Source organism: Phoca vitulina, unplaced genomic scaffold (assembly GCF_004348235.1).
Source record: "Phoca vitulina isolate PV1807 unplaced genomic scaffold, GSC_HSeal_1.0 scaffold40, whole genome shotgun sequence".
Lineage (NCBI taxonomy): Eukaryota > Metazoa > Chordata > Mammalia > Carnivora > Phocidae > Phoca > Phoca vitulina.
The window spans coordinates 13,952,164-13,967,200 of NW_022589743.1; the positions used below are offsets into that span (position 1 = coordinate 13,952,164).

At 36.6% G+C, this 15,037-nt stretch overlaps 1 protein-coding gene across 6 annotated transcripts in view; it reads right to left on the reverse strand.

Moving 5' to 3' along the window:
* The window catches only part of BCAS3 (BCAS3 microtubule associated cell migration factor), a 618,903-nt gene that overhangs the window by 431,837 nt on the left and 172,029 nt on the right, over nucleotides 1–15,037 (reverse strand). The gene's annotated exons all lie outside the window — the stretch shown is intronic.

Below are 15,037 nucleotides of genomic sequence, written 5' to 3' on the forward strand. Positions count from 1 at the left end.
CCCCTAAATAATCTAAAGTACACCAGGAACTAATCCTACACTGGCAACATTAATTTTTCTTTTAGTGTGAAGAGTTTTACAAAGGTATAATTCACATACCATAAAAGTTGCCTATTTTATGTTTATAATTCAATGATTTTATACAGTACTATAACCATTACAACAATCCATTATATAGAAATGTCTGATTTGTCATCCTTTCCTATCTTAATGCTTTAATTTTCTTGCCTTATTGCTCTGACTCAAACCAGCAATTCAGTGAAGCCACAGACTTACCAATTTTTTGTGCATAGATCATTGTTGCCATCTTAACAATATTTGAGTGTTCAGTTCAGTATATTAAGTACATTCAGACTGTTGTGTAACAGATTTCTAGAACTTTTTCATCTGCAACACTGAAACTCTATACCCACTAAACACTAATTCTTTCTCCTCCCTTCCTAGCCCTTGGTAACCACCTTTCTATTTTGTTTCTATGATTTTGAGTATTTTAGAGAGTGAAAATAATGGAAAGAATAGATATTTGCACTTTTGTTACTGGCTTATTTCCCTTAGGAAAATGTCCTCAAGGTTTGTCCATGCTGTAACATGTCATGAGATTTCCTTCTATTTTAAGGCTGTATAATATTATTATATAGTATGTATATATCACATTTTTCTTTATCCATTCACCCAGCGATAGATATATGGATTGCTTCCACATCCTGGTTACCATGAATATGCTGCAATGAACGTGGGTGTGTAAATATCTCTTCGAGATCCTGCTCTGAATTCCTTTGCATATTAACCCAGAAGCCAGATTGCTGGATCATATGATAATTCTATTTTTAATTTTTTGAGGATCAATTTTGTTGATCTTTTCAAAGAACCAATTTTGGATTTTCCCCAATATTGCACTGTTTGCTATTTTTTTTTACTTCTATTCGTATTTTTAGTATTTACTTCATTTGTTTTGCTTGGTTATAATTTGCTCTTTTTCAGATGAGAAAAAGTGAAAATCGAAGACTATTAGTTTCAGACCATTTTTCTTTTCTACTATAAGCATTTAAAGCTAAAAATTTCCCTCTATGCAAGTGAATAGCTGCACTTCATAAATTCTGATATGTTCACTTTTTATTTTCATTCCATTCAAAATATTTTCTAATTTCCTTGAGATTCCTTCTCTGACCCATGAGTTATTTATAGGTAGGTGTGTTGTTTTATTTCCAAATATTGGGAGATTTCCATAATTTCATTCTGTTATTGATTTCCATAGTTCACAGGGAACATACTTTGCATGATTTTAATCGTTTTAAAGCTATTTAGGTTTGTTTTATGCCCAACCATAAGGTCTATCTTGGAAAACATTCCAGATGTTCTTGAAAAGAATACAAATTCTACAGGTTTGGGGGAGGGAGTGTTACACCTTGCTGGTTGATAGGGTTAATCGAGTCTTATAAATCTTCACAAATTTTATCTAGTTTTTCCTATCAATTATTGAGAGCAAAGTATTTAAATCTCAAGCTGTAAATGATAGCTATAATTTCTCCTTTCAATCTGCTGGATTTTGCTCAATGTTTGTTGGGCTATGCTGTAGTTGTTTATGCATTAATATTTGTTTTATCTACCTATTACACTGGCCCTCTTGTTATTATGAAATATCTTTCTCTCTGGCACTATTTTTTGACTAAAGTATTTTGTCTGATATTAATATAGCCACTCTTGTCCTATTACGGTTATTATTTGTATGGTACATTTCTCCAATCCTTTTATTTCAACCAATTATGTCTTCAAATCTGAATGATTCTGGTCTGATAATCACTGTTTTTTAACTTGAATCCATTTATAGTTAATATAATTATGCACATAATTGGATATAGGTCTGCCATTTTGCTATTTATTTTGTTTCAGGTGTTTATTGTACTTCTGATCTCTTTTTTTGTGTTAATTATTTTTAATGTCACCATTTTAATTCCTCTGTTGATTTTTTGGAGTAATTTTTTAGTGGTTGCTATATAGGTTGCAAGGTGCTACATGGATTACAAGATTGTCCATTAATTACAAACTTAATTGCAATAAATTATAGCTCCTTGCTCCAGTATAGCTGTATTTCCTCCCCATTCCTTTGTGCTACTGTTGTCATATGTATTATCAACTGAGAAACAGGTTATAATTATTCCCTAAAACAAATGTCTACTTTTTAAAAAAAATTAATGGAAGAGAAAGATAAGTATTTATATATTTCATTTCTTCAAATGTCTTTCTGACCCTTTATCACCTCTCTTTCTGAGATCCCAATTACACATATGTTGGTACCCTTGATATTGTTCCAAAGGTCTTGAGGCTCTATTTATATTTCACCAACACTTTTCCTCTCTGTTCTTCAAATTGGCCCCAAACTGAACTGCAATCTCAGGCTAGCCGAGCCACACATTATCCCTTATTCATCACCTACCAAATTTACTACTTTTAATGGAAATATTTTTGGGCTTGGGTTCTAACATACTACTCCAAATCAAGTAAATCCCCTGCCTAAAAGAGAAATAGCTTGTTCATCTGGCCCACTTTACTCTGGTAAAACTAACACACTCACCAAACTCCAGGCAGATGTGAGTAAGAGCAGCCTCAGGCAAAAAGGCCATTTCTCCTTTTACTGTTATCAAAACTCTATAATCTTTACATGTTTATCATTTCATTCTTAGTTTTTGGTTGATATCCAGAGTCCCCAAATAGTAATTTTTGAAAATTCTTTCAAGTAATGTACTTATTTTCTAGGGAGAAGACTTGCTTACCTCTTCACCATAACTGATAGTCATTCCCCAATCATCAGTAAATTTATACATTCAAATCACCCATTTAATACATTTTAATAATGTATAAATTTAATGCTCAGTAAGTTTATACAACTGCATAACCATTACCACATTCTAGATATAGAATTCTTCCATCACCCAAAAAATGTCTTCATATTAACCCTATGGTAGATCTCTAACCCTAAGCCCCAGGCAAACCCTATGTATATGTTATCTTTTTTGCTTTTTCTAAAAATTTTGAAAATTTTTCATATAAATAGAATCAAGCAGGGACACCTAGGTGGCTCAGTCAGTTAATCGTCTGCCTTCGACTCAGGTCATCATCCCAGGGTCCTGGGATCGAGTCCCACATCTGGCTCCTTCCTCAGCGGGGAGCCTGCTTCTCCCTCTGCCTGCCACTCCCCCTGCTTGTGCTCTCTTTCTCTGACAAATAAATAAATGAAATCTTTAAGAAAGTAAGAATCATGCAATTTGCCTTCTATTTTCTTTCACTTATATAATTTTTACAGTCCAACCATGTTGTTTCAGGAATCATACATTTCTTTATATTGCTGAGTTGTATTCCACTGTATGGAGGTATCTCACAACATGCGGGTTCACCCACCAATTCTTGGCAATTTGGATTATTTCTAGTTGATTACTATTATGCATAGTCTGTTATGAGTATCTATGTATACATATTTTTGTGAACATGTTTTTATTTCTCTTGGGGAGAGACCTAGAAGTGAATTTGCTCAGTGATATGATAAACATATGCTGAACTTTTAAAGAAACTAGCAGTTTTCCAAAATAGCTACATCATTTTATATTTCCACCAGTAAAGTATGAGGTTTCCAATTTCTCCACATCCTTTCCAACACTTTGTATTGTACTTTTTTTAATTATGGGCAATCTACCAGAAATCAGAATGATGGTCACCAGGGACCGTGGGGACAGGGGGTTGGGGAGTTACAGTATAATGAATCCAGATGATAAAAAAGTTCTAGAATGGAGAATAATGACGGTTGTATAATATGGTGAATATACTTATGCCACTGAATTGTAAACTTAAAAATGGCTAAATGTCAAATTTTATGTTATGCATATTTTACCACAACTGGTGGGAAAACATGCATTGTAAGTTATTTTTCTAATCTTTCTTTTTAGTTGTTCCGTTGACTTTCTTTTTTTTTAATTATTAACATATTATTTGTTTCAGGGATACAGATCTGTGATTCATCAGTCTTATACATATTAAGTGAGAAAATTAAGAAAAGGAAAAGAAGTCTTATAGGAGTAGTCTCTGGGAAAGTGTGTTAAACCAAGTTTGTTAAATATACTAAGGGTTTGCTCTGGGATATATGGTATATTCACATAATTGTAGAACCATCACCACAACCAAATCTAGAACATTTTCATCACCAAAAGAAACCCCATAATCATTAACAGTTTCCCCACATTTCCCCATTTCTTCCAAACTCCCAGCCCTGGGCAACTATAATCTATTTTCTCTATTGATTTGCTTCTTCTGGACATTTCATATAAATGGAATTGTACAACATATACTCTTTTGTGATTGGCTTCTTTCACAAAGCATATTATTTTCAAGACTCATCCACATTGGAACATGCTTTTTATTGCAGAAGAATATCACATTGTATGTATATACCACATTTTATTTATCCATCTACCAATCAGTTGATGTACATTAGGGTTGCTCCTACTTTTTAGCCATTACAAATAATGCTGCTATGAACATTCATGGACATGTATTTTCATTTCTTTTGGGTATATCTGGAAGACAAATTGCTAAGTCATATGGTAACTCTTTTCCAAAGCACCTACACAAATTTACATTCCCACCAACAGCATATGAGGGCTCTCATTTCTGCTTATTGGCCCTTGCCACAAACAGAGCTCTCCCAGCTTCTCCCAGCCAACAGCAGGGACCCGTTGGGACCCGTGGATTCTGGGCCCCTATAGGCTTCAGAATAAAGTGGAGCGCAGGCCAAGATGTGGCCCCTTCTACCTCTGGCCTTCGGGTTTATTTCCCAGTTTGGTGGGGGCAAAGAGGAGGGAAGTGGGAATGGTTGTGTGGGTGTATCCGTTGTTCACCCTCCTGATCACATGGCTGACTAGGGGCTGGTGGCTGGCCGCCGCTGTCCAGCATCACAGGAGAGTACTATACATGTATCACTCAACTAGGGAAAATTCAAAATTCAAAGTACGGTTTCTACTGAATTTATATCACTTTCACATCATCGTAAAGTTGAAAAATCATTAAGTCAAGATATTTTAAGTCAGGGAAAATTTGTATGTTTTATTTTTTTCTGTGAAATATTTGTCTTTTCCCCATTTCACTATTTTAACTCAATTTTACAAGATTCCCTTTCCTTACATATATTATCACTCTATATATCTTCCTCTCCAACATAATTAGTAGTTAGTACTCTATTTAATGGTACCAATACAGAAGCTGTCCAGTAAAAAGGCACATTAATCTCGGGGCACAGCAAAGCCTCATACCACTGTGTAAGATTCTTTGTATCTTCTCTTTATGAGCTTCACAAATACAACAACCAGATACTTTTGGAAGGATTCTCTCCATTGCATTATCACCTTGCCTAAAACATCAAATTAGTAATAGAAAAGATATCCCAATACAATTGTCCTAAGACATGCACCTTTTACTCGCCAGTTAACTAAGCAGGCTGAACTTCTTAGTATATGTAATAACAACTTGACTATATTAAAATTCATCAAAGCACTTTAATTGATACAAGGTGGATAAGCCTTTATCATGTGAACAAAAAGACAAAACACTTCAGGAGCCATTAAATTATTATGAATAACAGCTGTACCCAGGGAAAGAAATAGCTCAAGTTTATGTCATCATTCTGGAGCATTTTCCTTTGATTAGAGACTTTGCCACACTGCTAACTTCAATTATATAAATGTGTAAAGGCATATTATACCACTTAGCTTATCTTAGCCACAAAATGCTTTTAAATAAAACAAGTAACACAGATTTAAAAATGGACACGAAGTCAATCAAATCCACTCCTCCTTAATGCAGTTACCACACAATGATCCCGTCAACATAAAATCAAACTGATCAATTTAGCATTAGAAAGATGGTGAATCAAATTTTATATGATGCCACTGTAAACATGAAAATATCTTTATTAAAGCCTCAATGGACTTAAACAGCAAAAGTGAACATAATGTCAGCTTCAGCTCCTGAGATATATATGGAAAAGGAAAAACATTATAGCTAAGGTCAAATATCAGTTGGAAAGGGCTCGAAGTGATAAATCTATGACAATAACCCCTGAAGTCTTTTTAATACAATCCAGCATAACCTAAAAACAGCCCTGTACTCCAACTGAACTATGTATCAGAGACAAAAATGTCTTCTTGACAAAAAACAGATTCACATTAATAAAAGAAAGGAGGACAGTATTATACTTGGGAAATCTTGTTGCTTTAAAAAATATTTATAATTCTTTCAAAATGCACATAGCAACTTACCATTTATTGAACATCAATTTATTTCCTGCTTTATAATAGAACCTTAAAATCAATTAAAATTTCAGAATGTTATAAGTGGGAATGAAAAGAGATTATGATCTCAACAAATATAGAAAAGATAGCAGTTTTCAGGTTGGGCAACACTTTTTAACTTTTAACTTTTAAAAGCTAACAATTCTGTAACTCTTATTTCCTAATAAACAACTTTACTTGTTTCAAGTGTTAACAATTCCTTTACCAAGGAAAAATGATCTTTTGCAACTCCACAACCTCCAGTTCATTTCCATATTCCAAATCTGAGAATTCCATTTTAAACTTAAAAAAGTTAATAAAGAACGGGGGGGGGGGGTGCGACATTTGATAACATAAGGCCTAATGCTATGCTTTTTAATATAATTAAAGGTTTTCTTTTTACATGTTCCTACACTTAAATATAATAAAACAAATTGAGTTACACCTCTATTTCATGAAAAATAATGAGATAACATTTTCTGTTTCTAAATGACCACAAATCTGTCTGTCAACAAATGGTAGATGCTTAACAGACTTCTTAGACTCACCAAGCAATGTTGAGGAGGATTGTTACTATGCAGTAAATGTGGGTGGCCTTGGAGGTAAATTAATTAAGAATCAAAGTACAAAAGAAAATATTTTTTACCTTAACACTCATAAAACACTAAGGGTTTAAATATTTAATTCCAATTAAGAAAGAAAATTAACATCTGTCTGTGTCTATCAACTTGAGCTAATTAACACAACTTAAAAAAATGCATTAGTCAACTGAAAAGTTTGCTAGCACGTCTTTAAAAAGAGTTTTAAACAAGAATACAAGCCTGCACTATAAGATATTTGGTGAACCACAAAGTTAACATGGGAGAGGTAGAGAACGACTATTAGTCTGATTTCACATAAAATATAACAGCTAAATTCAATAACCCAGAATTTCAAAGATTTTTTTTTATCTTTTCACTGCAGTAGAGTTCACGTGCTTTTGAAAGGCCACTTGATCTTACTACAGGAACCAGTACATGAATAGTGGTCAAAGGTAATCTTTCATCAGATATAGAACCATATATACTGGAAGCAGATTTTCTAAAAAGAACATGCAATATTTAGGGTTAATACTTTTAAGACTCACATAGCTTCTAGACATTATGTTCTGAAAACAGAATTAAATATATGTTATAGATAAAATATTTTTTTAGGATTTTATTTATTCATTTGACAGAGAGAGACAGCAAGAGAGGGAACACAAGCAGGGGGAGTGGGAAAGAGAAAAGCAGGCTTCCCGCTGAGCAGGGAGCCCGATGCGGGGCTCGATCCCAGGACCCTGGGATCATGACCTGAGCCGAAGGCAGACGCTTAACCGACTGAGCCACCCAGGCACCCCGATAAAATAATTTCTATTTCACAAATGTTGCTCTACTCTTATACTATTCTAATAATCAACTTTAGATTAGATTTTTTGTAGTAACGATTACAAACTATTAGAATTTTGAAATTATCTTCCCTTCAGAAATGTATTTTAAAATTCAAGACTATTGAGACAAACGAAAATAATTTTTATGGGTACATGAGGGGAGAAAACAAAACCCAACAGGTTTCTCACCAGCAAGATTTACATTATGTCACATATTTTTCCAGTTTATAATCACTCCTTCTAAATGTTTCTCCATTATCTGAAGATACAGTATTTGATAATATGCATTACCATGTATGTATTCTAATATACACTTTGCGACTTTGTGAATTTTTTCATACTTATAAATGTGTAATAAAATTTGATATTTACATTATTGTCACTTGTAACCATCATAATTCATCAATAATTTGTTTTGTTTTGTTTCTATTTAATATTTTAAATTAAATTAGATGGTAAGTATGCTCACACCGTATTCTTCTCAATGACAGTGATTTTTCTGCATTGTTTACTAATGTGTCTTTTTTTTTTAATCAACATATAATGTATTATTTGGTTCAGGGGTACAGGTCTATGATTCATCAGTCTTACACAATTCACAGCGCTCACCATAGTACATACCCTCACTGACGTCCATCACCCAGCCACCCCATCCCTCCCACCACCCTCCACTCCAGCAACCCTCAGTTTGTTTCCTGATTTGTCTGTATGGTTTCTCCCCCTCTCTGGTTTCATCTTCTTCCATTTTTCCTTCCCTTCCCCTATGATTCTCTGTGTTGTTTCTCAAATTCCTGATATCAATGAGGTGTAACTCCTACCACTTCTCTTTCTCTGATTGACTTATTTCGCTTAGCATAATACCCTCTAGTTCCATCCATGTCGTTGCAAATGGCAAGATTTCATTTTTTTGATGGCTGCATAATATTCCATTGTATATGTATGTGTGTATATATACACACACACACACAACATCTTCTTTATCCATTCATCTGTTGATTGGACATCTAGGCTCTTTCCATGGTTTGGCTATTGTGGACATTGCTGCTATAAACACTGGGGTGCATGTGCCCCTTCGGATCCCTACATTTCTATCTTTGGGGTAAATACCCAGTAGTGCAATTGCTGGGTTGTAGGGTAGCTCTATTTTCAACTTTTTGAGGAACCTCCATACTGTTTTCCAGAGTGGCTGCACCAGCTTGCATTCCCACCAACAGTTTAGGAGGGTTCCCCTTTCTCTGCATCCTCGCCAATATCTCTCGTTTCCTGACTTGTTAATTTTAGCCATTCTGACTGGTGTGAGGTGGTATCTCATTGTGGTTTTGATTTGGATTTCCCTGATGCTGAGTGATGTTGAGCACATTTTCATGTGTCTGTTGGCCATTTGGATGTCTTCTTTGCAGAAATGTCTGTTCGTGTCTTCTGCCCATTTCTTGATTGGATTATTTGTTCTTTGGGTGTTGAGTTTGATAAGTTCTTTATCGATATTGGATACTAGTCCTTTATCTGATATGTCATTTGCAAAAATCTTCTCCCATTCTGTCAGTTGTCTTTTGGTTTTGTTGACTGTTTCCTTTGCTGTGCAAAAGCTTTTTATCTTGATGAAGTCCCAATAGTTTATTTTTGCCCTTGCTTCCCTTGCCTTTGGCGATGTTTCTAGGAAGAAGTTGCTGCGGATGAGGTAGAAGAGGCTGCAGCCTGTGTTCTCCTCAAGGATTTTGATGGATTCCTGTCTCACATTTAGGTCTTGTACCATTTTGAGTCTTTTTGTGTGTATGGTATAAGGAAATGGTCCAGTTTCATTCTTCTAGATGTGGCTGTCCAATTTTCCCAACACCATTTGTTGAAGAGACTTTTTTCCATTGGACATTCTTCCCTGCTTTGTCCAAGATTGGTTGACCATAGGGTTGAGGGTCTATTTCTGGGCTCTCTATTCTGTTCCATTGATCTATGTGTCTGTTTTTGTGCCAGTACCATACAGCTTTGTAATAGAGCTTGAAGTCCGGAATTCTGATGCCACTGGCTTTGCTCTTCTTTTTCAACATTCCTCTGGCTATTCAGGGTCTTTTCTGGTTCCATACAAATTTTAGGATTATTTGTTCCATTTCTTTGAAAAAAAGTGGATGGTATTTTGTTAGGGATTGCATTAACTGTGTAGATTACTCTAGGTAGTACAGACATACAATATTTTTTCTTCCAATCCATGAGCATAGAACGTTTTTCCATTTCTTTGTGTCTTTCTCAATTTATTTCATGAGTATTGTATAGTTTTCTGAGTACAGATCCTTTGCCTCTTTGGTTAGATTTATTCCTAGGTATCTTATGGTTTTGGGTGCAATTGTAAATGGGATCGACTTCTTAATTTCTCTTTCTTCTGTCTTGTTGTTGGTGTATAGAAATGCAATTGATTTCTGTGCATTGGTTTTATATCCTGCCACTTTACTGAATTCCTGCATGAGTTCTAGCAGTTCTGGGGTGGAGTCTTTTGGGTTTCCCACATAAAATATATCATCTGCAAAGAGTGAGAGTTTGACTTCTTCTTTGCCGATTCAGATGCCTTTTATTTCTTTTTGTTGTCTGATTGCTGTGGCTAGGACTTCTAGTACTATGTTGAATAGCAGTGGTGATAGTGGACATCCCTGCCATGTTCCCGACCTTAGGGGAAAAGCTCTCAGCTTTTACCCATTGAGTATGATATTCACTGTGGGTTTTTCATAGATGGCTTTTATGATATTGAGGTATGTACCCTCTATCCCTATACTCTAAAGAGTTTTAATCAAGAAAGGATGCTGTATTTTGCAAACGCTTTTTCTGCATCTATTGAGAGAATCATATGGTTCTTGTCCTTTCTTTTATTAATGTATTGTATCACATTGATTTGTGGATATTGAACCAACCTTGCAGCCCAGGAATAAATCCCATTTGGTCATGGTGAATAATCCTTTTAATGTACTATTGGATCCTATTGGCTAGTATTTTGGTGAGAATTTTTGCATCCATGTTCATCAGGGATATTGTTCTGTAGTTCTCCTTTTTGATGGGGTCTTTATCTGGTTTTGGGATCAAGGTAATGCCGGCCTCATACAATGAGTTTGGAAGTTTTCCTTCCATTTCCATTTTTTGGAACAGTTTCAGAAGAATAGGTATTAATTCTTCTTGAAATGGTTGGTAGAATTCCCCTGAGAAGCCATCTGGCCCTGGGCTCTTGTTTGTTGGGAGATTTTTGATGACTGCTTCAAGTTCCTTAGTGGTTAGGGTCTGTTCAGGTTTTCTATTTCTTCCTGGTTCAGTTTTGGTAGTTCATATGTCTCAGGAATGCATCCATTTCTTCCAGATTATCTAATTTGCTGGCATAGAGTTGCTCATAATATGTTCTTATAATTGTTTGTATTTCTTTGGTGTTGGTTGTGATCTCTCCTCTTTCATTCATGATTTTATTTATTTAGGTCCTTTCTCTTTTCTTTTTGGTAAGTCTGGCCAAGGGCTTATCAATCTTATTAATTCTTTCAAAGAACCAGCTCCTAGTTTCGTTGATCTGTTCTACTGTTCTTTTGGTTTCTATTTCATTGATTTCTGCTCTGATCTTTATTATTTCTCTTCTCCTGCTGGGTTTAGGCTTTATTTGCTATTCTTTCTCCAGCTCCTTTAGGTGTAGGGTTAGGTTGTGTATTTGAGACCTTTCTTGTTTCTTAAGAAAGGCTTGTATTGCTATATACTTTCCTCTTAGGACCGCCTTTGCGGCATCCCAAAGATTTTAAACAGTTGTGTTTTCATTTTCATTTGTTTCCATGAATTTTTTTAATTCTTCTTTAATTTCCTGGTTGACCCATTCATTCTTTAGTAGGATGCTCTTTAGCCTCCATGTATTTGAGTTCTTGTCAACTTTCCTCTTGTAATTGAGTTCTAGTTTCAAAGCACTGTGGTCCGAAAATATGCAGGGAATGATCCCAATCTTTTGGTACTGGTTGAGACCTGATTTGTAACCTAGGATGTGATCTAGTCTGGAGAATGTTTTGGCACTAGAGAAGAATGTGCATTCTGTTGCTTTGGGATGGAATGTTCTGAATATATCTGTGAAGTCCATCTGGTCCAGTGTGTCATTTAAAGTCTTTATTTCCTTGTTGATCTTTTGCTTAGATGATCTGTCCATTTCAGTGAGGGGGATGTTAAAGTCTCCTACTATTATTGTATTATTGTCGATGTGTTTTTTTGCTTTTGTTATTAATTGGCTTACATAATTGGCTGCTCCCATGTTAGAGGCATAGATATTTACAATAGATCTTCTTGTTAGATAGATCCTTTAAGTATGACATAGGGTCCTTCCTCATCTCTAATTATAGTCTTTGGTTTAAAATCTAATTTGTCTGATATAAAGATTGCCACCCAGCTTTCTTTTGATGTCCATTAGCATGGTAAATGGTTTCCCACCCCCCTCACTTTAAATCTGGAGGTGTCTTTGGGTCTAAAGTGAGTCTCTTGCAGACAGCATATTGATGGGTCTTGTTTTTTTATCCAATCCGATACCCTGTGTCTTTTGATTGGGGCATTTAGCCCATTTACATTCAGGGTAACTATTGAAAGATATGAATTTGGTGCCATTGTATTGCCTGTAAGGTGACTGTTACTGTATATTGTCTCTGTTCCTTTCTGGTCTATGTTACTTTTAGGCTCTTTCTTTGCTTAGAGGACCCCTTTCAATATTTCTTGTAGCACTGGTTTGGTGTTCGCAAATTCTTTCAGTTTTGCTTTGTCCTGCAAGCTTTTTATCTCTCCTTCTATTTTCAATGACAGCCTAGCTGGATACAGTATTCTTGGCTGCATAGTTTTCTCGGTTAGTGCTCTGAATATATCATGCCAGTCCCTTCTGGCCTGCCAGGTCTCTGTGGATAGGTCTGCTGCCAATCTAATATTTCTACAGTTGTAGGTTACAGACCTCTTGTCCTGAGCTGCTTTCAGGATTTTCTCTTTGTCTCTGAGATTTGTGAGTTTTACTATTAGATGTCAGGGTGTTGACCTATTTTTATTGATTTTGAGAGGGGTTCTCTGTGCCTCCTGGATTTTGATGCTTGCTCCTTCCCCAAATTAGGGAAGTTCTCTGCTATAATTTGCTCCAATATACCTTCTTTCCCTCTCTCTCTTCTTCTTCTGGGATCCCAATTATTCTAATATTGTTTCATCTTATGGTATCACTTATCTCTCAAATTCTGCCCTCGTGATCCAGTAGTTGTTTATCTTTTTCTCAGCTTCTTTATTCTCCATCATTTGGTCTTCTATATCACTAATTCTCTCTTCTGCCTCATTTATCCTAGTAGTTAGAGCCTCTGTTTTTTATTGCACCTCATTAATAGCCTTTTTGATTTCAACTTGGTTAGATTTTAGTTCTTTTATTTCTCCAGAAAGGGATTATCTAGTATCTTCTATGCTTTTTTCAAGCCCAGCTAGTATCTTTATAATTGTCATTCTGAACTCTAGTTCTGACATCTTACTAACGTCCGTATTGATTAGGTCCCTGGCAGTTGGTACTGCCTCTTGTTCTTTTTTTTGAGGTGAGTTTTTCTGTCTTGTCATTTTGTCCAGAGGAAAATAGATGAATTAGAGAACAAAATGCTAAAAGGGTAACAACGATCCCAGAAAAATATACACTAAACAAATCAGAAGAAACCCGAAACTGGGGGGAAAAGAAAGGAAAAAAAAAAGAAAGAAAGAAAAATTAATATGATCAGGCCAGTGAATAGAACAGAGCCACACACTAGATTTTGAGTGTACTTTGGTCTGTTAGAAGAAAGTGCCTTTCAAAATTTTAAAGAAAGAAAAACTTACATATATATAAAAATAAGGGTAAATATGATGAAGGGATGGAATATGACTGTAAAGATGAAAATTAAAAAAGATTTTAAAAAAGGAATTGATGGGCGCCTGGGTGGCTCATTTGGTTAAGCATCTGCCTTCGGCTCAGGTCATGATCCCAGAGTCCTGGGATCAAGTCCCACATTGGGCTCCCTGTTCAGCAGGGAGTCTGCTTCTCCCTCTCACTCTCCCTCTGTGTTCTCCCTCTCTCTCAAATAATAATGAAATCTTAAACAAATTTTAAAAAGGAATTGATAAGATGTTGGTTGAAAAAGGAAAGAAGAAAAATTCAACTAAAAAAATTTGAAAAAGAAAAAGAAAATTTAAAAGATTAACTTTGAAAGACTAAAGAATCACGGGGGAAAAGCCATGAATTCTATGTGCGCTGGAGTCTTGGCAGTTCTCATTGATTGGTAAACTTGGTCTTGGCTGGATGTTCTTGCTGATCTGGGGGAGGGCCCTGTTGCAGTGATTCTCAAATGTCTTTGCCTAAGGCAGAATTTCACCGCTCTTGCCAGGGGCCAGACTAAGTAATCTGTTCGGGTTTGCTCTTTGTAGCTTTCCCTGCAAGATTTCCGTACAGCTTTTGAGGACGAGAGTGAAAATGGCGGCCTCCCAATCTCTGGTCCCAAAGGAGCCGAGAGCTCAGGGCCCCACTCCTCAGTGAGCCCTCAGAGAAAAGCATTCAATCACTCCTGTCTCCCTGGTCTCTGGCTGCACTCCGTGCTCACCTGGCCTGTGACCAAGCATTTCTATCTCTGGCACCTGACCCCGTTTGGAGTCTCCAAACCCAGCAGATTCCTGCAGTGCTCTCCCACGCCGCTCCTCCCGGGGGAGGAAGGGGAGTCTCCCCAGATCTGCACTTGTTGGGTCCCTGCTCAAAGAGTAGTGACCCAGCAGTGCCGCGGATCACGGTTTATGGCAACCCTGAGCCGAGAGCCCACTCTTCAGCTCCGTCTTTGCAGCTGGCTTCCCCGATCTGATACCTGGGAGCTCTGCCACACTCAGGCACCCCCGGTCTTTCTGTGATCCCCGAGGGTCCTGAGTCCCAGTGAGGGTTCCACCCCCACCCCACCCCCACTTAGCCACTGGAGTGACGTCCCTCAGGAGAGCAGACTTCTAAAAGTTCCAATTTTGTGCTCCGCTGCTCTATCACTGGCCAGTAGCCAGCTGATGGAGGCTCCCTCTCCCCACCATCTATCTTCCCGAATATCGCCTCGGATTCACTTCTCCACAGGTCCTACCTTCCAGAAAGTGGTCGCTTTTTTGTTCATAGAATTGCTGCTATTCTTTTCTTCGATCTCCTGTTGAATTTGTAGGTGTTCTGAATGGTTTGATAACTATCTAGCTGAATTCCTGGGACCAGAGGAAATTTAGTTCTCCTACTCCTCCTCCATCTTGCTCCTCTAGTCAATAATTTTTTAAATTCCCTCCAAAATGTGGAAGGTCCTATTGACTGCTTCTATGAGCA